This window comes from Hipposideros armiger, unplaced genomic scaffold (assembly GCF_001890085.2).
Source record: "Hipposideros armiger isolate ML-2016 unplaced genomic scaffold, ASM189008v1 scaffold_14, whole genome shotgun sequence".
Classification (NCBI taxonomy): domain Eukaryota; kingdom Metazoa; phylum Chordata; class Mammalia; order Chiroptera; family Hipposideridae; genus Hipposideros; species Hipposideros armiger.
The window spans coordinates 7,495,845-7,522,380 of record NW_017731364.1 but is presented as its reverse complement, the minus strand read 5'-3'; the positions used below and the strand labels follow the sequence as shown (position 1 = coordinate 7,522,380).

General features: G+C 38.3%; 1 long non-coding RNA gene and 1 pseudogene across 1 annotated transcript in view; one reads left to right on the top strand and one right to left on the bottom strand.

Moving 5' to 3' along the window:
* The first annotated feature begins 5,414 nt into the window (after window positions 1-5,414).
* LOC109396354 (40S ribosomal protein S17 pseudogene) lies at window positions 5,415-5,824 on the top strand (annotated as a pseudogene).
* Window positions 5,825-17,107: 11,283 nt separating this feature from the next.
* LOC109371229 (uncharacterized) overlaps window positions 17,108-26,536 on the bottom strand; it is a 39,721-nt gene continuing 30,292 nt past the window's right edge. The window contains exon 4 of the long non-coding RNA XR_002121844.1: window positions 17,108-17,168. This is a non-coding gene — a long non-coding RNA (uncharacterized LOC109371229). The remainder of the gene's footprint in view (window positions 17,169-26,536) is intronic.

Sequence of the window (26,536 nt, the reverse complement as noted above, 5' to 3'; positions counted from 1 at the left end):
AGATGGCAGAGTAAGCCATATTTCCTGGACTTGCAGACACATGGATAAGAAACTCTGGTTCACAACCCTACTGAGAAGAATAAATTATTTTATAGTCCACAACAAACCGGCATACACTGGCAATAGTACTGATCTTTTAAAAAATTCAATATAAAATAGATTAATGATCTCTGACCCCAAAACAAGTGCCATAAATAATACTTTATTAAATTCTCATATAAACATGATTTTTTTTATCTTTCTCTGATTCCTCTTCTTTATTCCACTTCATAATTGTGGTATTCTGTAAAGTTTAATTTTTTACTTTATGCTTTTATCTGCTCTTTTTTCTTCTCCCTCTAAATAACTTATCTACTTCAAGATTTCAGTCAGCATCTCTGTACCCAAAGCCCCTAAACTGCATTCATGACTCTCTTTCACCTTCAAATTTCATATTTTTAATAATGAACTGACATGTCCCATAGGCTACCTGGGTCCTTCTCTTCCTCTAAGGCAGCGGTTCTCAACTTTCCGAATGCTGCGACCCCTTAATACAGTTCCTCATGTTGTGGTGACCCCCAACCATAAAATTATTTTTGTTGCTACTCTATAACTGTAATTTTGCTACTGTTATGAATCATAATGTAAATATCTTTTTGTTTTCTGATAGTCTTAGGTGACCCCCGTGGAAGGGTCCTTCGACCCCCAAAGGGGTCGCGACCCACAGGTTGAGAACCACAGCTCTAGGGCATATACGTTGTTAGCATTTATCTTTCCCAATAACCTCTTGGCCAATACGTTTTAAGCGACAAGCTCTAGCCCATTAGTGGGCTGTGAAATCAATTTAGTTAATTGCATTTAACAGCAATGTAAAAAATGACACACAATGTATTAGAAAAATGTCAGAGTGCAATGTCTACAGTAAGGACAATATTCCTCTATAAGATACTTTTGTCAACTAAATATGCTCATCTATATGAATATGTGCAGTAGGTTGTAATAAAAGTATATTTTTTTACTGTGGGTCATAGTCAAAGAAGTTTAAAGAAGGAAAAAAAAACACCCTATTAAAATCTCTCAGACTCCATTTCAACCTATATAGTGGAGGAACCCAAGGCTCCACTTTCTAAAATGCACCATGTCACTTTAGACCCTTGCCCCTCAGTCTTTGCACAAATATTGAACTCCTACTCTATGCTTCTAGGTGCATGGGGCCATGAAAAATACCTACAGGTGTCCTTAAAGCCTAAGAAGTCCAAGCCTCTCCAGAGGTGTGTAGAACCAAACTAAAATGGAGTCACTTATGTCACAAACAAAATGAATACAATCAGTGCAGGTGCATAAAGGAAACTTAACTTAATTTCACAGGAATTCACAGCTTTTCTCAAAAATCATCAGAGGACATCAGCCAATCCCCAAATGCTAAAGCCATTCATGCCATCTCTGGACTTCCTTTTCCCCCTGACTTAGCTACCCTGGTCCAAATAAGAAAGAAGACAACTAGGCAACCAATCAGCTGAAAAGTCAAAAAAGTTCCATGTTATTTCATAAAAATGCCTTAGTCTGTGAGCAACTTGGAACTCATTGCTCCTGTGACATGAGTTTCCGTGCTTGTAGGCCGAAAGCCTCGTGATAAACTCATCTTTCTGCTTTGTTTTATTCAGTGTGCAATTTGGTTTTTGACAGACGCTTAGGTATGTCAAGTTCTCCCATCTTTCTTATCATAATTAGCTTCAGAGTTCCTGCATCCTGTCCCCTATGCCTCACCGTGTGGGTTATATCCTTTCCGATCTTTTTTTGCAAGGGCAGGTCTAAACCCCAGTCATGTTGAAATCTCATTGGACCCCCATTTACATGTCTTATTGTCATTTAAAAGTGAGCACATTTGAAACTTCACCCTTTGTCCTTGTTCCAAATCAATTCATATCTTGATTTTTATGGTATTAACAATTTCAGAGACATGCTAATTACTTGGCCTTGAGATCTTAAAATGAGTATTAGATTAGACGTTAAGAGCATTTGCTGTAGACTTGGAAGAACCTACCTGTGTGTCTTTATGCAAGTTGCTTAGCATTTCTAAGTCTCAGAGTAGCTCATCTGTAAAATGATGAAAATCTGGAAGTGATGAAAATGCCTATGTTATAGGGACATTGAGAAAATTAATGCTGTAACACTTTCAAAGTATTTAACACAGTGTCTGGCAAATGGTTAAGAACACAGAAATGTGTGAATTACTGTTTTTAATAGTATTAGCAGCAGCAGCAGCAGTGGTAATTAACAGAAAGAAACTAAACAGAAATTAAATGTAAAGAAAGTAACAGAACCTGACTAGTCTTTCATTCACTTCAGTGTGATCCGTGTTCTTTTGTTTTTTATCCTCCATAGTATCTGGCTTAATAATGTCTAGTACATTACATTCATTATTGAATGCACTCAATAATAGGGTGTGCCTGTTATCTTAATATTCTTTAATTATTCATTTTAGTTATCTAATATTTTAATATTATGTTCCTTAAGTACCGTCACTTGCCTTTTACATTAGAGAATTTGCTAAAAATGTTGTTCCTATGCCACAATTTTTAATGAAATTGTGAGATATCAGTGTTGTTCCATTGGGGAAAAAAAAGGAATGTATGTATGTTTTTATGTCTGTATAGATGACTAATATCCATTATTCCTCATTATGAAATTCATGTTTTCAATGTAAAATGGGAAGAGTCAGAGCCTAAATGTTGGGAAACTACTCTAAAATGACTTGGGAGTTTCTTTTCTCCAATATCTCATGGTTTTGGAAAATTTTTAATTATTTTTCTCCTTGACATTCTCAAGATATTCTGGCAAGAATACTCCTTCAGTGTAATAAAGAAAGAGATACAATCTTTGGAGACGTTTTGTTCCCTGCCCTCTTCCTACACTTAATCCAGTGCCTGGCATGGGGATCAACAATTTACCAAAGGAAATAGTAAATAGATAAATATAAAAATCAAGGCCGCACTTTGCTAACTAATGTCCTGATCTTAGTCAAGTTATTTACTTCTAAACTTAATTTTACTCTTCTCGGAAATGGGGCAAGTCTACCTTACAGCTTTATCATCATGTGAAACAAGGGCTGCGTGATAGTGTACGATCGGTAGTGAACATGCTACTAATACCCTCCTCCCTGTTATTGATGGAATAGTAAAACGTATCTATCCAAATGTCCAGGTAGCCTTATTCATAGAGATATTAGTGTTTTGGTAAGACATAATTGTGTAGGATAGACTGCAGTGAATGACTGAAATTTAAGGATGAAATACTACTGTTATCCCCAGAAGGGATTTTAGGCCATTTAATCTTATTGCTTCATTTAATAGATGAGGAAACTGAGGCACAGAAAGGCGGAGTATCTTTCCCAAGTTCCCATAGCAAGTGAATGGCTGCAGTTGAATTACATTCCAGTATCTTAAATCCTAGCATAAGAAGGTTTGGTTTTTTTTCCTTCTCCCTCTCCCTCGCCCGCCCTCTCCCTCCCCCTTTTCTTACTCCCCTCCCCTCCCCTCCTCTCTCCTCCCCTCTCCTCTGCCCCTCCTCCTCTCCCTTTACTATACTAGGCAATTTTCCAAAGTTAGAGTCAGATGATCAGTGGCCAAGAGGGACCCACCAGAGAAGACAATAAGACAGCAGGCAAAGTTAAGACACAGCATCTGTTAATGTTTTATTCTCATTTTAAACATCAGTTAGAGGCTTGGGAAGAGCTCTCTGGGGTGGCCAGAGCTGTGCAGCTCATGTGTAAAGCATGCCATCTACCCTGGCCTTTGAAACTCTGAAGCACCAATGGGAAACTAGGAGGAAATACAATAGTCAGCTGTTAATCAAGGGGCAAATCTGGTGCAGATGAGAAATTGGGCCTCTCTTCTGAGCAATCAGATTATGGAATCTAACTGGCCCTATTTCTCCATATGTCACTGGCACCCTATTTTCAATAACTATTTAATTCTTACAATTTATTAAGTATTTAGATATTTCATCAGCAGTTTTTAATAAATATTTATATTTACTTGTATTTATGTTCATTATTTAACTGTATCCCTAATATGTTAAAAAATATGTTTTTATATATGAAAATAGAGTTTACTAAAAAAATAAGTAATTATTTCTGTTCATTTAAAATCTTATTTTCTTATAGTTGTATTGATCTTTTAACTGAAATATGTTCTGTTTATTTAACTAACTTCTTCAGATTTTCTCAGAAAAATCTTGGCATTTGGTAAAAAGATGTTTGTAAAAAAAGAAAGGAAATAAAAAGAAGAGTTGACATCATCCTGAAATTTTAACTTTTCTATTTTAAAATAATCAATAGTTTATCATAACTTTAATTGGTTTTGATAAGTAGATAAAATCAATCTTTTTTAGCACTTTCAATTTCATTAAAAATTGAAATTTGTAAAACCCAAAGAAGTGGAATTAATTGTATTTATAATGTCAGTCCCTCATTCATTCAATCAATAGTTTATTGAGTATTTCTATTTTCCAGGCCCATGCTAGCATATTTCTAATTGTTACTTGTTACAAAAAGACTTCATAGTTGGTATTACTGGACCATATACCAGATAAGTAAACTGACATTTAAAGAGATCCAAATCACAGAACTAATAAAAGAGGCTGAAATTTAAATCCACGGTATTTGGAGCATCTTTCATTGACTCACAAAATTTCAATAAACTAATAATATTTAGCAGTGGCCAAGTGCTAAACATTATCACAGATATTGACTGTTTTTTTCACACCACCTCACACAGGTAAGTAATATTACAATCAGAAACAGAATCTCAGAAAGCTCATATTTTCTTGGTGCAGAGACATGATATTTGAATATCAGCCTATTTGATTCTAAATTCCATATTTTCCAAGAGTTCTTAATCAGGAATGTAGGAATAGAATTCAACGAGTCCATTAACCTCGATCCAAAAAAAATGTTCATTTTCATACTGAAGTTTAACTTTTTTTTTTCCAACTATGGATGGTGACAAAATCAATCAATCAATCAAACAATCAATCAATCAATCAATCAATCACAGTAGTGTTGGGGGCCCAAAGCAGCCAAAGGTATCTAGCATATAAAAAGGTTAAGATTCAAAAACTTTCATACGACCTCTCAAAAGCCATTAAACTCCTACCATGTACTTAGCACTGGGTTTCATAAACCAACATTAAAAAAAAAAAATATATATATATATATATATATATATACCCCTGGTAAGCTCCAAGACTTGTAAAGGAAATAGACATGTGAGCATTAAATCTATATAGAACATTTAAAGGCCATAATAGAGGTGGTGAGACAGAAGATAAAATCACCAATGCTACCCCAGATAGATCCTCAAGAATAGAGGCAACCAGGAGACATTTCTTAAAAGAAGAGCTATGGGAGCCTCTTTCACCATGATCCCGCCAAGATGGGCCATGCTCGCACCAAGGCTGTGAAGAAGTCAGCCCAGGTCATCATTGAGAAATACTACACGCGCGTGGGCAACGACTTCCACACCAACAAGGGCATGTGCGAAGAGATCGCCATTATTCTCAGCAAGAAGCCCCACAACAAGATAGTGGGCTATCCCACACATCTGATGAAGCAGATTTAGACAGGCCCCTTGAGCGAGGCATCTCCACCAACCTGTAGGAAGAGGAGAGAGAAAGGAGAGGCACTGCTGTTCCTGAGGCCTCAGCCCTGGATCAGGAGATCATTGAAGTTGATCGTGACAATAAGGAAATGCTGAAGTTTTTGGACTTTGGCGGTCTGTCACACCTGCAGGTCACTCAGCTTACAGTTGAGATGAATTCCAAAACACCACATGGAGCCATTTGAATCTTTCTGCTGTGCTGCAGTATTTTCAATAAACCATGGACAACCAAAAAAAAAAAAAAAAGCTACTGAAGCTTCAAGAAAAATGGGAACTCACCTTGCAACAACAGTTCAGGGAATAACAACAACTTGTGCAAACTAAACTGTGAGAGGCAAGGTCCACTTAGAGAACTCAAAACAGTTCAGAATAAATGGGCTGCAAGGTTAATGTGAGAAAGTGTAAGAGACAGAGTCTGCAAAAGCAGGCAGTGGCCAGGCCGTGTTCACTGTGATGCAACATAGAGCTGAGTCCTTGGAACAGGGGGCAATCCTTGAGAAGTATCTATCTCTCATGCAAATGAGCATGACGTCTAACAAATAAATGACCAGAGCTGATCTTACACACCTTCATTATTCCCTAACTATAAGGGCTGCTTTGCCTCGAACCCTCCTTAAGCACTAGGTGGCTGATTTTTTGGAGGTGCAGTAGACACAGCTGAGGTTGACCAGATGCCCCTTAGAGTGAGCAGGAGTCTTGGTGTGGGGTCCTGGACTCTAAAATTTTAACCAGATGTTTGAACAGAGCTCAGTTTGTTTTCCTTCTGAGCATAGTTCTCACTTTATCTTGTTCACTCAGACCTACAGCTGGGAACAGAGGCTGGAAAGGAGAGGGCTTGCACAGGTTCTAGGAGACATGAAAGGAGGGAGATGAAAGCATTGGTGCAGATCTTCCCACACTGCTCTGAGAGGAGTCCACAGCCTCACTTGGAAAAAACAAATGACGTTTTCTAAAACTTTTCCACAGCACTGGTGGGACTGAAGTTGGGCTTGTATACTAATAGAGGCCAGAGATAAAATTTATTACAGTAACAGTCATCGGGCCCTTTCTGTGTGTCAAGCATTATGCTAAATATTTTACAAACATTAGCTCATTTTTTCCTCACAGTAACCCCATGAGTTAGGGATTACTTTTCCTATTTTACTGATTAAAAAGCTGTGTTTAGTGAGGTTAAGTGGTTTCTCAGACATCGCCCTACAGTCACCTTTGTAAGAGCCAAGATTTACATCCAGGTCTAGCTGACTCCAAAGCCCATGCTCTATAAAGAGGCAGTTTTATGTACTGGAAAGAATACTTTTTAAGGAGTCCATCTGTATCTAAGTTCTCACTCTGCAGCTTAATTTGCTGTGATATCTGGGTTGTCATTTACTCTCTGTCTTTTGGCTTCCTTACATGAAAAACGGGATTAATAATAATTTTATTTATCACAGATATTTGTTGTGGAAATCTCATGAGTTCATAATATACAAAAGAGTTTTCGATGTTGCCAAATTCTACATAAACAATTTTACATATTTTTATTTCTTTCAAAGCCTCATTTTTCTTACCTATAAGTTTGAGATAATGTTGATCTTCCATAACTCACATGGAGGTTGGAAGAAATAACCAAGATGATCTATAAGGAAGTACTTTATAAACCATAAAGTATTATAGAAATGAGGTAATCTGCAAGCAATCACTTTATAATTCTAATAGACTGTAAGGGATTATAGTGTTTACTGTCAGTTCCTCTGAGACCAATAACATGCATCACTACTTAATATTCTTTCACTTTTATTAGGTTCCTTCTATTGCTGTGGCATATATTTTCCAAGTAACTTGGCAGAGAACTTCCTCCTATCCATTTCTCCTTTTCCCAGGCCCTCTGCCACTATAAAACAAGATGACGCCATTGTAAAACTAGCAGCATGTTCTCTGAATGACCTGCCCAAGTCAAAGCCTCATGTATGACATATCCTAGGATCTGCACATGCATTAATACTATAAAAGAGGTTTTGTGAGAGAGACAAATACAAACACTATGAGGTCACTTCTTCCAGAGTATAACAGGATACAGACTCTTGGAAGAAAATAGTATAAATGGCCTTTTGGAAAATTTTGTCTCTGAGCACAGAACATATTATAAGTTTTTCCAGAATTCTCCAACATACAGTACATGAAACAGTGTGTCTTTTCTTTACTTTTCTTTTCTTTTCTTTTCTTTCATTTCCACCCCCCCTCCTCTTTCCCCCTCTCTTTCATAGTTCTATTTTCAGACAAAAAAGAGAAATGCTGGGAGGGAACATTCAGTTACTAATAACTTCCAAAGTCAACTTCTGCTCTTAAGGCCCCAGTCTGTTTGCAGAGAGAGCAGCACAATGAATCCAGAACCAAGGCCCCAGTCCCACTTCCCCAGGTTGGGTGAACAGTTCAATTTTATAGCCATCTTCTTCTGCCAAGGAGGGCAGTACGACATGCAGTTAAGCAAACACTGAGGTAGAAGCACAGAGATCCAGGCTCTGTTAAATAATTCTACAAATAATTGCTGTGTGACAAAAAAATAATTTTAATGATGTCTACTAAGTTCCTGGCACCACTTGTCAGAGGCTCAGTAAACAGCTGTTGAATGATGAAATATAAATATAAATATAAATATAAATATAAAATTATACATAAATATATAATATAAATATATAATATAAATATATAAATAATAAATATTATACATAATAATATACATAAAATGCTCTGTAACCAGTTAGCAAAATTTCAGTGGATGCATTCTGATCAAGGTACTTCTAGACTTCTGGTGGCACTGGCAGTGGTGTATAACTTACTTTGGGAACAAGAGGATAACTCCAGAGGAAGTGTAAGAGCTATGAATTGAACTCAGGCCTGTTACCTCCACTATACTATTCTGCCTCCTATGGTGAGTGAATTGCCCTCTCTGAGCCTCAGTTTCCCCATCTAGAAATTAAGTAGACTATATAATTTGTAAGAGCACTTCCAGCTCCATGGATCTACTATAGAACAATGTAAGAAACCTAGACAGAACTTTCAGTGACCAAAGCAAAGTCCCCATTCCACGAAGCATGACATCAAACACATAGAAGGTGCACAGTCTCCTCTTATAGACAGTAATGCCATAATTTCCTCTAGTGTCTTATTCAAGAGTTTGGCTATTCTGTTAACTACTGACTCCATATCCAGAAACACTAAGTAGCTAGTTAACATCTTTTACTCTTATCCCTTACTCTGGTTAATTAATTTTTATTTCATTAAAATCCTCAAAAACTGCAACTGTTGATCTTCAGTCTTTTCTTTAGACCAATAGTTTTCATTCATGACTGCTCATTAATGTCATCTGTGCAGCTTTTAAAACACCAGGATTTCCAAGCCCCATTCTCTGAGATTCTGATCTAATTAGTGGGGAGTCCAAGCATCATTTTTTAAAAGCTATTCAGGTGATTCTACTATGTAGCCTGGGTTGAGAACTACTGTTCTACTCTAGAGCAGTATCTCCCAAATATTCACATGCAAATAAATTACTGGTTATCTTGTTCAAATGAAGACTCTGACTCAGTAGGTCAGAGGCAAGGGTCTAAGATTCTATATTGCTCATAAACTCCCCAGTGACGTTGATGCTGTGACCCTTGACACCAGGAGCGTGGTCCATGGACGAGCAGCATCTACATTACCTGGGAGGTTTGTTAGAATGCAGAATGTCAAGCCCCACCCTGTATCTGTTTTATTAGTCAGGTTCTCCAGAGAAACAGAATCAATAGTAGATATGTACATACAGAGAGATGTATTATAAAGAATTGGCTTAGATGATTATGGAGGCTGACAGGTTCCAAGGTATGCAGTGGACAAGCTGGAGCCCTAGGAGAGCCAGCGGTGTAGTTCCAGTCTGAGTCTGAAGGCCTGAGAATCAGAACAGCTGATGGTGTATAGTTCTAGTCTGAATGCCAGCTGGCTTGAAACTTCAGAGGAGCCAATGTCTTACTTTGAGTCTGAAGGCAGGTAAAAACCAATGCCCCAGCTCAAGGAAGTTAGGTTAGGGGAGTTTCCTCTTACTGTCAAGAGGGACAGTCTTTTTGTTTCATTCAAGCTTTCAAGTGATTAGATGGGGTCCACTCACATTAAGGAAGGTTACCTGCTTTACTCAGTCTACAGATTTAAATGCTAATCTCATGCAGATCCACTCTCATGACACATCCAAAATAATATTTGATCAAATGCCTGGGCTCCCAGTGGCCAAGTTGACACATAAAATTAATCATTATACTTACTGAATCAGAAAATGTGTGTTAACATAATATATATATATATATATATATATATATATATATATATATACACACATTTAATACACAAATGAAACTCTGAGAAGCACTGCGCTATAATAACAATTCTCAAATTTTTTGGTCTGTTGACTCCTTTTACTCTTAAAAATTTTAGACCACAAAGTGTTTTTGTTTATATGGGTTATATCTATTGACATTTCCATGTTGGAAATGAAAACCTAGGACCTTCAAAATGATTTATTTATTAATTAGTTTCAAATAACACTAATAAACCCATCATATGTTAACACAAATAATACATTTTCATTGAAAATAACCATATTTTCAACCACAATGAGATAACAGATCCAACACGACAGAGTAAATAAACACTGTGCCTGCTTTCTGGTATAAACACATTAAAATTACAACTAAATTACAGAAAAATCAGCCTGCAGAACCATCTGAAGTCTGGCTGAACAGAAGTTTTGTAACTAAGGATATAAAGAAGAAGCCCACATAGAGACTGGTAGGAGAGGTGGAGATGTGAAACAGACTGGCCCCAAACCCTCCATGTGGTGGCTGAGAATCAGGAGATATATCTTGGGCCATGGAGGTTTCCCCGAGAGGAGCAAGAGACCCCAGCTGTACACCAGCCTCCCCAATACATAATACTGGCCTCCCCATCCAGTATTTTTGCTGGGAAAAGGAACCCCCACTACATCTGGCAGTGAAAAACAGTGGGGATTCCAATTACCAGGTGGGATAGAAGGCTGAGAGAAACCCAGGCATCCTCTTAAACGGCCGGAGCACAGACTCACTCACTCATAGGCACTCACCTTGGGCTCCCGCAGAAGGACAGTAATTCAGGGGGCATCGGAGACATACGGGGGGCAGACTGAGGTATGTGAATGCAGAGGGAGAGCTGGAGGACAGTCGCCATTTCCCCTGCGTGGAGGCCTCCACCTATATAGCCGGCAGGTGAATGTCATCTTTCCTGTATTGAGCCCACCCCCAGAGGCCAAATCTGAATCTGATTGGCCTAGTGAGCTCAGCTGGAACACGGCCCCACCCAACTCCCCCAATGCCAGAGGCATATTGTCAGTAAACAGTCAGCCCCATAGGAATTGCACTCTTTCTTTAAAAACTATCAGAGTCTGTAGGAACGAGATAGGTGTCAGCTGGCCTCCGTGTGCTCTGAGACTTTTGCTGAGTAGCTCTAGGCTCAGCACTGGCACAAAACCAGAGTCTACATTAACCTGTTGACCACGACTTTTCCCACTCGAGTCACTCTCTGAAACCCTGCTTCACCGAACTCGTGCACCATCTGACACTTTATAAGGAGCTGAACCTTAAGGGAGCTGGCAGGTAGCAGCAGGCCTCAGGGCATCCTGGCTTTTTGCAGAGCTACCTCAGGCCCAGTACCGGTGGCAGCCATTCTCAGTTTGCACTGTAGCCACCTCTCCCATGACCTCCAAGGTTAACATAGGCAGCGAACAACCGCAGGTTGCTTTGTAGCTCCTACTAGGTAGTCCCTGAACTGTCACAGGCACTGGGTGACCTGGGCCTGCACCAGAGCCCCTCCCAAGAGGCCCCCAAACCAATATACTTGGAGGTTGGCTCATACCATGGCAGAGCACCGCCCAATTATCCCACAAGCAGCACACCAAAGGGTGGTCTCAACAGGCACCAGAGCCTGCTGGGGTGAATCCCACTCAGTGAGGAAAATGTAAACATCAAGTGTAACAATAATCACATCATAGGAGCACCAGAAGGACAAGAGAGGAAGCAGGGGATTGAGAACCAATTTGAAGAAATAATGACTAAAAACTTTCCTAACCTGGGGAAAGAAAAGAAAAATATCAAAATTATGAATAATAAAATGGCAATAGGTATCAATTACTTTCAATGTAAATGGGTTAAATGCTCCACTCAAAAGACATAGGAGGGCTGAATGGATAACAAAATAAAACCCTTTCCTATGCTGCCTCCAAGAGACTTACTTTAGATTGAAAGACACACAGATGGAAAGTAAAAAGGGATGGAAAAAGTCATTTCATGAAAATGGAAATGAAAGGAACAACAACAACAACAACAAAAGCTGTAGTAGCAATATTTTTACCAGAAAAGATAAATTAAAACAAAGGCTATAACAAGAGACAAAGAAGGGCCCAGTAATCCCACTTCTGGGTATTTATCTGAAGAAGCCCAAATGCTACTTCGAAGGGACATGTGCTTCCATGTGTTCATTGCAACATTGTTTATAATGGCCAAGATGTGGAGGCAGCCTGGGTGGTATAATATACACTGGAATAAAGAGCAGGTAGTACATATGAGTATATACAAAGGAATATTGCTTGTCCATTGGAAGGGAATGGGTTCTTGCCATCTGTGGTGACATGGATGGACCTGGAGGATGTTGGGCTGAATGGAGTATGTCAGACAGAGAAAGATGCAATGGCAATGTGATTTCACTTATATGTCAATCCAAAGAACAAAATAAACAAAGCAGAAATACACTCATATATACAGAGAACATTTTGATGGTTGCCATATGGGAGGGGGTTTTAGGGGGTGGGTGAACAGTGGAAGGGATTAGAAGTACAAATTGGTTGTTACAAAATAGTCATGGGATTATAGGGTATAGTATAAGGAGTATAGTCAATAATAGTGTAATAACTATGTATGACGTCAGATAGATACCAGATTTATTGGGGTGATAGATGGAAGAGGGTTGGGGGGCAGGGTGAAAAAGATGAAGGGATTAAAAAGTTCAAACTGGTAGTACAAAATAGTCATGGGGGTGTGAAGTAAACCACAAAGAATATAGTCAATAATGTGGTAATAACTATATATTGTGCCAGGTGAGTAGTCAGGGGGATCATTTCTTAAATAATATAAATGTCTAACCATTATGCTGTGCACCTTAAATTAATAATATTGAATGTCAACTGTAATTAACAATTTTAAAAAGGGGGTAAAAGTTGAAGGGGAATAAGAAGTCCAAATTTCCAGGTATAAAACAAGTCAGTCACGGGGATGTAATGTACAGCACAGGGAATACAGTCACTAATATTGTGATAGCATGGTACAATGTCAGATGGTTGCTGGACTTACCATTATCACTTCTTTAGATACATAAATGTTGAATAAATATGGTGTACACCTGAACCTAATATAATATTGTATGTTAGCTGTATTTTAATAAACATCTTTAAAAAATAAAATACATGAAAAAAAGAAAATAACCATATATATTTTTTTAAATGTGAGAAGAGTGGTATTGTTATACATTTGTGCAAATCTCCTTAAGACTGGTTTAATAGACAGCAGCTGGATACTCATACTGGCTTCTGAATTTAATATGTTGTAATATTGGACATCATGTAGACTCTGGAAAACTCCACTCTACTCTCATCAGATAACGAGTGAAAAGGAAGTAATATCTTAATATTATTGTAAAATGGTTTTAACCTTGAATATCCCTTGAAAATGTCTCCGGGACCTCCCCAGGGGTCCCAGGACCACACTTTTAGACTGCTGTTCTAGAGAATCTATGTAACTCCTTCCAAATCTGTCAACCTCAGATCTCACCAGCAAATCTGTCACAATATTACTGACATATAGGGTGATTACTATACTTTCTAGAGGAAGTCATCCCTTTTTACCACCAGCAAGTTACACAGTACTGCCAGCAGTTTTAAAGATCAATGATTAGAATGCCAGTTTTGAGAGTTTACTAACCCCACATTATAGACCATATTTTCTTGACCTCAGCATTATCAATATTTTGGGTTGAATAAGTCTTTGTTGTTTGGGCTCTCCTATGCACCGTAGGATGTTTAGAGGCATTCTTGGCCTCTACCCACTAGATGCCAATCCCTCTTCCCCATTGTGACAACGAAAAATATCTTCATACATCACCAGATATTCCCTGGAAAGAAAAATGATGCCTATGTAAGAACCACTGTGAGGCTAGGTGGTGAGGCTAGGACACAGGGTTTCTGGCTCTGACTTCGTCATTTGTGTGGATAGCTGTGCCTTTAACTGGAGTAGGGAATAAAGGGGGAAGTGTAGTCTGGGAGAAAAGACACTGAATTCAAGTCTGTGGGGTTGATTTTGAAATATCCAAGGGCTCCCTCTGCATGGTTAGAACATGGATAGGGTTATCAAATGAACCAAAAGACTAGAAGCAGAGTTTCTCTAGGATCACACAAGAACTCTGAGAGAATGTCATGGAATGGGATATCAGGGAGGAATTCTTTTCATTTGTTTATTATGTTCCAGGCACTTCATGAGCTCTCTTATAAACATTTGTTATTCTAGCTAGTATGAACTTTTTAGTGATGAGAAATTAGATTGAGATAAGTTGAGTAACTGTTCAAAGTCAAAAAAACAAAACAAAACAAACAAAAAAAACCCTTAAGTGGCTAAGTTTGATCTGCCTCTAGGGCTTTCTATAACTCTTTACTTTATTTTGTCTCTCTTTCACTTCCTCCCTCCTTCTCTCCCTTTCATTACTCAAATATAAATGGCTACTATATGCCAGGTATACACTAGAGTAAAAAATAGATACTGTCTTTGTCCCTTATGTCTCTTTCAATCTAACAGCAAAGATAGAAAATTAAACAAGCAATAACAAAATGTGTTAGTAGTTATTATCAAATAATCACAGTGCCACGGGATGACAAGGCTATTTATTTCAGTCTCATCTTGAAAGGGGAGATCAGAAAACGCTTCCAACAGGGGGTGACTTTTAAACTAAGATCTTAGTGATGAGTAAGAAATAGAAAAAGAGGGAGGGAAGGAATAGTCTAGTCTGAGGGAACGCTACGTGTGAATCATGCCTCTGTCAATTTCTTGCTGTTCTTAAGTCTAAATTCCTTTGTTTTCTTTCATCTTTACTACCAATGACATTTGTATCAGTTTAACATATAATTTCATTAAACCACATAAATATGTGGTTGTATATATTGAAAGTACCTTTCTCTAAATTTTATTTACATTGTACCAGGAGAGGCAGTATGGCGTGGTAAAGCTTTGAAGCCTAGATTCAAATCCCAAGTCTGTTAGATTTCTGGAAGAGAGGCATTCAGGAAAGCATTTTGCTGCTGAATTTTCTTTTCTTTCTTTTTTTTTTTTTTTTCATTTGTAAAAAGGGTATTGTAAACACCATGTAAAAGAATACGGATGGAGACACATGTAAATGTAGGCTCTTATCAATAACTGGACTATTATTCTGCCAGGTCAAAGGATCAGTATGAGTACAGTCGTGAAATGTGAACACAGAAGGCATGTTTGAGAAAAAGCAAATATTCGCTGGAGCCTTGAGATCTGATGCAGGAAGGGACTGAAAAGCAAGTTTAAGCAGTACGATGGTGGGTCTTAAATACCAGAGGGAGGAACTCACTGAATTTAATAGTTAATTCATCCCATGTAGATAGATTATCACTCTTCATTGCTTGACACCAGAGCAAGAGCCAGTATTCTCTGGGGAATTTTATAACATCTGGCAATATCTAAGAAGCTTTTATGAGTAGCAACATATAGGCTGTCATTTTCACAACTGATTCAGAAGCAGTTTAAATATTTATTCAATTTCCAAGTATGCCTGGTTTGATGTTGGGCTCCAGAAAGCTGTTTACAGATGCAATAACATTTCTGAGGCACAGAAAAAGAAATATAAATATAATGCTAAATTTAGAAATATCTTAGGATTTTCCAGACTATGGTATGTAGTTGTTCAGCCAAGCAGCTTATGTGTCTATGGGCAAGGTGAAATGGTCACAACAACCAGAGAGAGGCCTCAAGGACCAAGAATGTGGCCTTCGTTAATTTGCACTGACAGCACAGGACCCTGAGATAAACACTGCTAATGATGTTGAGAAAGCAAATGTTAGTCAAGAGTATTCAGAGAAAGGACTCCTAGAGGCCAAGGAGTATGTTGGTCTCAGACACAAATCGAGGATCTTATTGAGAAGAACTCTTGAAAAAAAATGTACAATCCAGGAAGGAGACATTGTCCAAGATTCTGGAGTTCTAAGAGATCTTCTTGAGGAGGCCAGGGGGGAATCTAGTGTTATATCAGAAGCCTGGATCCTGGAGGCAGAAAACCTGGCTCTGAGGCCCAGTTAGGAACTATTAGCTGAAATCTTCTACAAATCACTTCATCACCCTGAGACTCATTTTCATTACCTGTAGAGTGGAATAAAGTTAGAATCTTATTCATAAAGTTGTTGTGAAAAAGAAATAATATTATATCGTAAAAGACTTCTATGCATTTTAGGTAGTATACGAAATATAATACATAAAATATAAGTTGCAGACCAGAGAACTCAATGAAAAAATGTTTTTAAAAACAGGAAATGATTAATTTGTTTTAGCATTTTAATAGTATATATGTATTTGTGGTATTTGGATCACAATGGTTTTTTAGACTCTTAAGCTGCCCAAATTTTATTTTAAATATCTATAGTTCCTTTCCAATAAAATTAAAAGAAAATTACTGTTTGAAAATTAAGTATTCAAACAAAAACATAGTCTAATACTTTTTTTAAAAAAGAGCATGAATTGATGCCGTCACTCTATAGACTGAGCCAAACACAGGATTAGAAATGCCCAAAGTATATACACATAGTTCTTGCACAAAGTGTGGTTTAGAATTTAGGATTCCCTCCCCAATGAGAGAAGGGACGAGCCTATAGTTCAGAAAGTATTTAAAATTAACTTTGAAAGACCTTCCCAGTCCAGGTACGAACATTCATTGCTGCACCTCTTTCACTGTGAAATGAGCTTCTGGGACAATCAGAATATGGGGCCATACATTTTCCATCTAGTAGCTAAATATTTGGAAGCAGACCTCCTGAGACAAATGGTACGAGACATTTATTAAAGTTTTACATACATGGTCAAACTGCTCATTAGAAAGTTTTGACTATTTAGAATTCTTAGTAGTAGTGCAGGAGAATGTCCATTTCCTCACTGCAGTGTCAATATGGGATATTAAAAAGTTTTCTTTAAGTTTTAAAAATCTGCTAGAGTATAAACAGTATCTTACCATTATGTTTTGTATTTCTTTGAAAATAGATACATGCATTTTTTTTGTCCTAAGAGTTTTGTTCAATATTGCAAATACAACTATTTGACCAGTGGGTATTCACAATTTCATTTATAAGACATTTACAAACCTTTCCTCATCCCCTTGTAAATGACGTGAAAGTGCTGTTTTTCATGCATCCCGAGTGTTACATTTTCCAACCTTCACCTTAAATTTTAAAAACAAAATCTTACAAGGAAAAATGGTTTAATTTCTTTCATTTTCGGTATTTGAATAACATTTAGACAAACATTTCTAAACATTAACTTACAGAAACAAAAAGGGAGAGCATTAGAACGATCTGCAAGATGAATTAATGTCTGGAGTGGGTAAGATAAAAGGAAAGATGAATGGGAAGTCCATGTTGGATTTAAAAGCTAAAACTCTATTTAAACCAAGATACAGATCATATAGTAATACAAGAAGCAGATTTAAAGACATACAAAAGCAGAATTAGGAAAAAAATAAAACCAACCATACAGAACTCATTTCCTGTGCCCAATGACCAATAAAAGAAAGGTACAATATTCCAGTAGTACATTCCAGACCTGCCTTCTGACCTTTGAACTTGGCATAGACACTTAAATTCCTTGGCTTTGGATTTTTCTGAACACAAAAGACTTGGAATCATATTCACCTTTCCAAATCATTGTTCTTGAATCCCCTGGGTAATATCCTTTGGGTCATAAACTTGCTCTTACTTCAGATCACAATGGTCATATGCAGCACTCGCACTGGAGGGCTGCAAGGCTGTATTTGGATAGTTCAGGTAGAAGAAGTAGTGATGGGTAAACGTATGCGCTTTGTGGATGGAAAAGATTGTCTGAGCCTTGCATCTTTTTCTCAGTAGTAGACATATATATATATATAGATAGCAATGGCTTTTACTAATAATAATTATCTCTCATAATTCCCAAACATGACTCTGGGTCTTTATTACATGCTATTCTGAATGCAAACAAAGGTCTTCAACCACTCATTTACTCAACCAGCTCTTTCAAGATATAGCTTGGCTCTTACCCCTTTTATGATGCCTTCATTGATTCACCTAGTCTGTTAGTTGTTCTGTTCTCTGTCCTTCTACAGTTGTTTGAAGAAATGAACAACAAGTGCCAGGCTGTTTTGTAATGTTTCCAATTAAATATGCGTCTCCACAGCCATGCTGTGAATGACCTCTGCTTCACCAAATCTAGCAACCTCTGCACACAGCAAGCCCTATATATATCCTTCCTAAATAAGTGTTTAGTGACACCAGTGAGGAAAGCAACACAAGAAATGTAACCTTCATGCCATAGAATAGGTGAAGTAGTTGAGGTTTAAGCGACAAAATGGCTTGCTGAAGGGTCACCCAGCTAGGTAATATCAAAGCTGAGACTCAAGTCCAAATTCTCTGAAACTAATCCTAGGATTCTTTCCCCTTCAAAAAACCACCTTCAGGGCTGCCCAAGTGGTGTGATGGTTAAGAACTGGCTTGGGATGCCAGAGGGCCCCGGTTCGGATCCCACATATGAGGGCCAGTGACACTGCCCTCTACAGCTAAGATGCTGAACAACAGCTCAACCTGGAGCTGGGCTGCTGTGAGTCGCTGGCTACGGCATAGGCTGCAGCCCCTGCTGCATTGGGTTGCCATGGGCTACCCTATGTAGCCAGCAGCCAGTGTGAGTGGCCAGCAGCCACAGTGAGCGGCCGTCCAGAATCTGGCAACTGATCTGCCTCGCCCGGGAAGAGCGCAATGATGGTGCCAGCTTGGGCCAGTGAAGCAACGTCCTCCACATCTAGACTGAAGAACAAAAACAACAGCAACTTGTCTGTTCCCCTCCCCCGACTCCCCAGCGCTGTTCCCCTCCCCCAATTCCCCAATAAAATATTAAAAAAACAAAAAAAACAAAAACACCTTCAAGTTCAAATGAGATGATAGAACACTTAAACAGAATAGTCATAAAGAACTAGTGGCCAAAAGCTTAGACATACAGCAGCAGCATATGAGGTGTTCTGGGTTTGTCATTTCAAAGCAAAAGTTTCAAAGGTTAACATTTTACTGGCTTTTTATTACATAAGAGGAAATACTATATTCTCCCTGAGCTTATGCTGAAAGATGAGGTAGTAAACACTCAGTTTCTAAAACTTGTGGCTTCAAAGTAGTTCCAGACTGGTGAAAAAATCCACAAATTAGAAAATTGTTTAAAGTGTTACAAGTCTGTGGGTATGTATTTATAGCCATGTTCAATTTGTGCAATGCTTTATAAGTATTTTAAGTGGAAATTCCTTAGGGCAGGAGTGCAAAGCTGGTTAATATAATATAATATTCTCCCACTTTAAAAATTAAAAGAAAAAAAAACCCAAAATACAGAGGTTATAGAGTGACTTCAGACCTTTCCTTGGTTGGTTGAACCAGATCATGGGACCAAGAGCTGTCTTACGGCTAAGACTCCTCTTCCATCCAGAGTGCTCAGCAGATTCTGGTCTGTGCAATGGAGTGTATTTATTCAGAAATATCTGTGGGATATTCACAGCAGAGCTGGTGGTCTCCCAGGGTGCCTTTGAAGAGCAACAGGCTTCCAGCTTTCCAAAGACAGTCCCATACTGAGGTTAAAGCTTCACCATTGCTTGCTCAACTACTGCTGCCCCCACCTCCACTCTCCCATCCCAATACGACTATTAAATCACTAATCTCGGTGAACACATACCCACCGGTTGTCCCAAGATCCAACTTCAGTACTGTCGTAGGCCTGTTTTGCCATTTCACATCCAATATTACTTCTTATAAGCCTATTACAAGCCTATTGCTTCTTAGTACTGAGCCTCTTGGCACCATCCTTTCTTCCTTCCCCACTGTGACTTGGTCCGGGTCACAGTACTTCTAGGGAGCCTCCCTGCCTCCAGTCTTGCATCATTCTGATCAGTTATCCGTAACTGAGCCAGATTATTCTCCTAAAATAGAAATCGGACTGTGGCTATTTGTTAAGGGTTTTAAATCCCTTAAATTCCTTTTGGCTGACCCGTCTCCTCTTGACCCAGCCCTCACCCTAAACTCTTGCACTTTATTATGGCTTCGGAGGCCTTCACGATTTGCCCCTGTGTCTCGCCACCCTCATCACTCATCGCTTTTTGTCCTCTATGCTCCATCCAAACTGAACAACATATGGTCCCCTAGAGGCACCTGACTGCTGTATCCACCCTATTTTCTGGCCCATGTAAATGCAGTTTCCTCTATTGGGAGCATCCTTATACCCTATTCCCCACTCCATTCCTTCTTGCATCCTTGGCCTCGTTAATGTCTACTTATGCTTCTGTTCTCAATCAACACACACCAATTCCTTCAGGAAGCCTCCCTGAGCCCTTTAAGCTGGGTTAGGCCTCACGTGCTGGGCTGGTTGACACCTGGTGTTTACTCCTAGCTAATACAAACGGAGCTCTTTTAAAACTGCACATTTATTTGTGTGGGTTTCCCCTATTATACAAATCAACAGTTTGAGTGCAAAGACTGTGCCTTTTAATTATTTGCGTAACTCTACAATAGTGAGCATAATGATCACACATAGTAGGTCTTTAATAATATTAGTTGAAGGAATAAAATGATCAAATTAGTAAATAAACAGTAGATTTTTAAAAAAGAATTGATATCATGAGGTCTTTGTAAATTAAAAGTTGCATCATCTACGAAGATTAACATAACACCTCCCTAGCCCTTGCCTAACAGACATCAATATTGTAGTGTAGGGAATTTGCTCACTTTATGGAACCTTTGCATGTGTTTATCTTTGCTGTTTTATTCATTGGGAGTAGAGCTAAAGTCGACAGTGGAGCTGTCATAAGCAAAACAGCTTGAAATAATTCTTGGCATTTGTCTCAACTTTGCCAATGCTGAGGCTTTATTCTGGCTTTGTCTGTAGATTTTATCAGCCAATGGGGCCCCTGGCCAAAGTGTTTTGGCACTAGTTAAATAACCACAATTTTATTAAATGAAAAATGAGTCAGAGGCTATAAATTAGTTCCTGGTAATGGTTTAGGGGCATGCCTCCCAAACGTTTGCATGCATAGGAATTCTGGAGACGCCTGGAGATTCCCTTGTCCCCACCCTCAAAGACACTTGGGACATGTTTCAAGAATTTGCATTTCTAACATCTCCCTGGTGAAGCGGGTGTTGGCAGTTCACAGGCTGTTGCCTAGCACCGGGGAGGTAACAATCAATAGTTACTTTTTGAGAGCTTGCAGTGTGAGAGACACAACAGGTAGAGAAAGCTCCTGCCAACAGGGTATCCAATCAATTCCACCAAGCTTATTGCGTGCCTGTGGTGCCTCCAAGTGCTGGCATACATATGGGATTCAGACACATGTGAGAAGCCACCTCAGCTCTCTGAGGGCTCCCCATGTAGAAGCAGAAACTGACAATGATAACTGAGACTGTGATTCAGACAACAGTTGCTTGAGATAAGCAGCTCAGCTTCCCTAGAGCCTAGACTAACATATGTGATGGGCAAAGATCAGAAAGACAGTTTCAGGCCAGATCACAAAGAGCTTTGAATCTCATCTTAAGGGACTTATAGGGCTGGAACAGTGGCTCAGTTGGTTAAGAGCTCGCTCAAGGGTGCGAGCTCTGAGCAACAGCGGTTCCAGTCCCAGCCAGACCTGAGCTGCCGCTGAGCTGCCAACAGGTGGCAGGATGGCTCAACCAAAAAAAAAAAAAAAAGGATTTATAACGCTTACATGCTTTTGTCTGTCACGAGGAAAACACGATTTTTTGAAAAAGAAATTATATTAATAATGTCTTGGATCACTGATAGCAATTTCTGATAGCAATCCGCATGGCTTTATGGATGGACTGAGATGGAGATAAGGAGATGGGTATGGAGGTGATTGCTTTTTTCCAGCCAGAAGTAATGAAAGCACAAAGCGGGGAGTGACAGTAAAGTGACATTATTAATACACATGTACAGTGGCCTTCAGGCACAGCAGTAGAAGGCCTGGGGCTTTCTTTCCTCTCAGTGATATTTAAGGCGCCACGAAGTTCTTATGAGCCCGCTCATTGTCTCTTCCTTCATGTTTAAATAAAGAAAAGAATCAAGTCTCTTTTGTTTATTCATGTATTTTCAGCACATACTAAAGTTACTGGCACATAGTAGGTGATAAATAAATATATGTTGATTAATTGCCAAGCTGGAAAGGGCCCTAGGTATCATCTAAACTTTTCCCTTCATTATTTGTTGATAAATGGTGAAACGGAGGCCCCAAAAGAAGAAATGGCTAAAATCATATCTCTGGTTACTAGTCAGACTAGGACTAGAATCCACATCTTGATTTTCGGTCCAGGGCTTTTTAACATCACACCAAGCACCAATCAGGCTTCTATTAAAATTGATATTGTGTTAGGGAGAATGAGCTACTTCTGCGTGAGCTCATTGTTTGCTATTTGTCTGCCACATGCTGTGGTCTGGCAGACAGCAACTCATTGAAGTCATCTTCCTGCAGCCAATGGATCCCTGACTCAGACAATAAAATGTGTTTTTCGCTAATCTGTACTCCACATCAGTGGTTTGTTTTTCTGGTATTTCACTACAAATAGACTGCCACTTAATTTCACATGCCATTCAAATAGAGAAAACAAAGTGATTTAACAAGCAGTAACTGCTGAGAGATATTAAATCCTCAAACCACATCTTTACTTAAAAAAATGTATCACATGGGAAAAGGCACCACAATGACTTGGCTAAACCTTGTAGAATGTCTCTGTTGTGAATGTTCCCAGCCATGTCTCCAATAAAGTCCCTGGGTAAATGTGTTGTTTTGGTTTCAGTATATGTGCTCTGGAGAGAATGAAAAGGAAGGGAGTAGTAGTAGTGGAGTGCCCAAAGGGAAAGTGGCCAGTGTTTTATCATCTGCAGCTCTCCATCTGTGCAATGCCTTGGTGTTGTGTATGCTTCCCAGTAATACAGAGTTTCTTCTGTCTGAGATAAGACGAAAGCACTGGGTTATCAAATAAATCCAGAGTCAGAAATGTTGGTCACCACTCACAGGATGTCTGGCCTCAAATCCACTTTTACTCTCCAGGTTAATTTCCTCATATATTAAAGAAAACAGTGATATCTTACTGATTCATTCAGAGAATTAGGGAGAGTATATGCAAGTTCTTAGAGAAAGTCTGACACAGTTGTGTTTAAATACTTACTAAGAAAACTCCTTGTCCACTTGGATCATTTCTATATGGTTTTACTACCAGATTGTAGGGTATGAAAGTGGATGATCTTTTTAAGTAACATGTTGAAGGCTTTCTAGCATCACCAGCTCACAAGTTCGTATTTCCTTCAAATCTAATGATGCCTTTTATTTATTGAGAGTTTACCATTTGCTAGGCACTTGAAATGTGTGGATGTTAATACTGACAATAACGATAAAATGTAGGTATTATCTCTGTTTCACAATGGAGGAAAGCAAAACTCCAAGAAGTTAAGAACCTAACTCAAAGGCAAACATTTAGACATGATAGTACAGAAATTCAGACTCAGTGTGTCTAATTATGAAGTCCATTAGCTTTCTTATACCCTGAGTGCCAACCTAAACCCTGCATTTCATTCAAGATTAGACAAATCTGGGTGTTCTAATTCTTCAAAAGGAACCAATTTACTGAGTTATCTGTATGAGATAAAAGAAATAACATATTAAAATGTTTAAATATTTTCAGTGATCATAATATTGGTGACAGTGTTGGTATGTCTTTCTGAGACAATATAATGTATAATATGGAATAAAGCACATGTATAATGATATGGTGTTCTAATTATATCATAGTTGATGCTTTAGAGAGCCAAGATTTTTGGTGTGTTAAACAAAAAAGATAAATATGTAAGATAGAAGGGATAAAGTAAAAACCCTATAGTCCTAAAATTTAATTTGAAATATCAATATGAAAAAAAATTATAACTATGTATGGTGATGATGTTACCTAAACTTATTTTGGTGATCATTTTGCAATATATACAAATATCAAATCATTACATTGTATACCTAAAACTGATACTTGGAAATTAATAAATAATATATGTTCACTATACCATATTTTCTTTATCCATTCATCCATTGGTGGACATTTAGATAAATATTGCTGCAATAAACATGGGAGTACTTATATCTTTTCAAATCAGTGTTTTCATTTTTCTCAGATAAACACCCAGAAGTAGAATTACTGGATCATATGGTAGTTCCATTTTTAATTTTCTGAGGAAACTCCATACTGTTTTACATAGTTCTTGCACCAATTTACAATCCCACCAACAAGGGTGTCCTTTTTACCACATCTTCACCAATGCTTGTTATTTCTTGTCTTTTTGATAATCGTCATTCTAACACGTGTAAGACGCTATCTCATTGTGGTTTTGATTTGCATTACCCTGATGATTAGTGATGTTGAACATCTTTTCATACACCTGTTGGCCATCTATCTGTGTGTCTTTTAGAAGTATGTCTAGTTAGATCCTCTGACTATTTTTTAATTAGATTGTGAGGTTTTTGTTTGGTTTTGGTTTTTGCTATTGAATTGTATAAATTTGTGTTGTGTTAAGCCACACAGTTTTTGGTACTTTGTATGACTCTAGGAAATGAATACAGTGCTGGGTATTTTTGTATTCACACAGTGTCTTGAGCTTTGTTCTAAGATGCTGTTTAGTTACTTGGAAACAGTTTGATCTTTTTGTATCATGCCTTTAAGTTTTTCTAAGAGAGAGTAGAGCAGTATTTATTCTAGGGCTAATTTTACCCTACTCCAGAAACAAGACCCTTTTTCTGACCACTCCACCCAAAGCTCCATAAATTAGGAGTTTTTCTACTGGAGACCAGACCCTTTTTCTGAGTGCTCCACCCAATGCTCCATAAATTAGGAGTTTTTTGTACTGGAGACAAGACCCCTTTTCTGAGCACTCCACCCAATTCTCCATAAATTAGGAGTTTTTCTGGTCTAGCTGTTTGGGAAGAGGCACTCTTCCTGACCTTTTGTAAACTTCAAGTACTGTTATTGCTAGTCCTTTCAGGTGGCTCTTTCCCTGCCCTCGGGTAGTTTTCTCACACTCACTCACTCATCAGTACTCTGCTAAGGGAGACTCTTAGCAGATCTCTGGAGTTATCTCTGTGCACAGCTCTTTAGCTGTCTGGCACTCTGCCTCATTGGACACTAGCTGTCTATACCCTTCCGGACTGGACTTTCAGCTTGGTCTCCTCAGTCATTGAGTCCGTGGGCTCCTGCTGTGTCACAGACTGAAAACTCTCAAGGCAGTAAACTGGGGAATTTGCAGCGCTCCTTCTCTTCTCCCTTCGAAGTGATTGCTGGTCTTTCCTGCCTTAGGTCTAGCGTGCTTGAAAACCATTGTTTCACCTTTTTTTTTTTTTTTTTTTGGTCATTTTGACCAGATTTTGTTATCGCATATGTGTATGAAAGGGGGAGGAAGAGTAAATCCACTTCCCATAACTCCACTGGCCAGACACGGCATTCAATCTTTGCTCGAGGATGATTGATCCAAGTTTGTTTTCATTATTGAGTTTTAAAAACGTTCAGCTTCACAACTCAACATTGAATAATATGTCAGACCAAGAACAATTCAAATACTTTTGAAATTGCCCAATAGGTTGCACTGAGTTACATAACTGTACGGTCAATTAATTATTACTATGCTCCATATACTGACTTATTGATGAAAAGTGTAGGAGATTTGTCATGGGAACACTTTTGTCTTCAGGCCATTTCACTGTGTCAAAGGCAGTTTTGCATGCTCTTTCATCTGGAGGCGCCAGACTTGTCAGGGCAAGGGGAAGCAGATATGTTCAGACACGATCCTGTATGCTGGGATGTATACAACTTGAATATTCATTTGCAGATGTACTAGCTATTATAGTATTGCTAAAGGTTTTTATCCCACCAAACACAGATATTATGATACATTCTACTTTGCACAGTTCCTAACTGATTTTTTAAAGAAGGAAGATGTTTGTAATTGCACATCATGCAATATTACATATTGTCTGTCAGGAGAGAGTTCTTTTGATCAGATGCTGATAAGAACTTAAATGTCTGTTTATAGTTTTTACAGCTGTTATTTGGAAGAATTTTTTACTCACTATTTTCTGTATCAATGCATTTCAAGTCTTGTTTTGCCTTCCACTACCCTCTATTTCATGTCTGGATACGACAGGGCCCATTTTTAGCACAAAATGACCTCTGACTGTGCATCTTCATGCCACATTCCTAGATGATAGGAGAAATATTCCTGAAAATTATTCCTAGGAAAGCTTAGCACTAGTCAATTTTTTTAAAGCTTTTAATTTGGAAATAATTTTAAACTTACAAAACGGTTTCATAAATAGAAATGACAAAAGAACAATTGTATATAACCTTAACCCTGATTCTCCTATTGCTAATATTTCACCCTACTTACTCTATTATTTTGTCTCTTTTCCTCCAATTATTTACTTTCTCTCTTTCCCTCCAACTACTAACATGCTTATTTATTATCCTGTGAATTCCTGAATTCGTATTCATTCATGCTTTATAA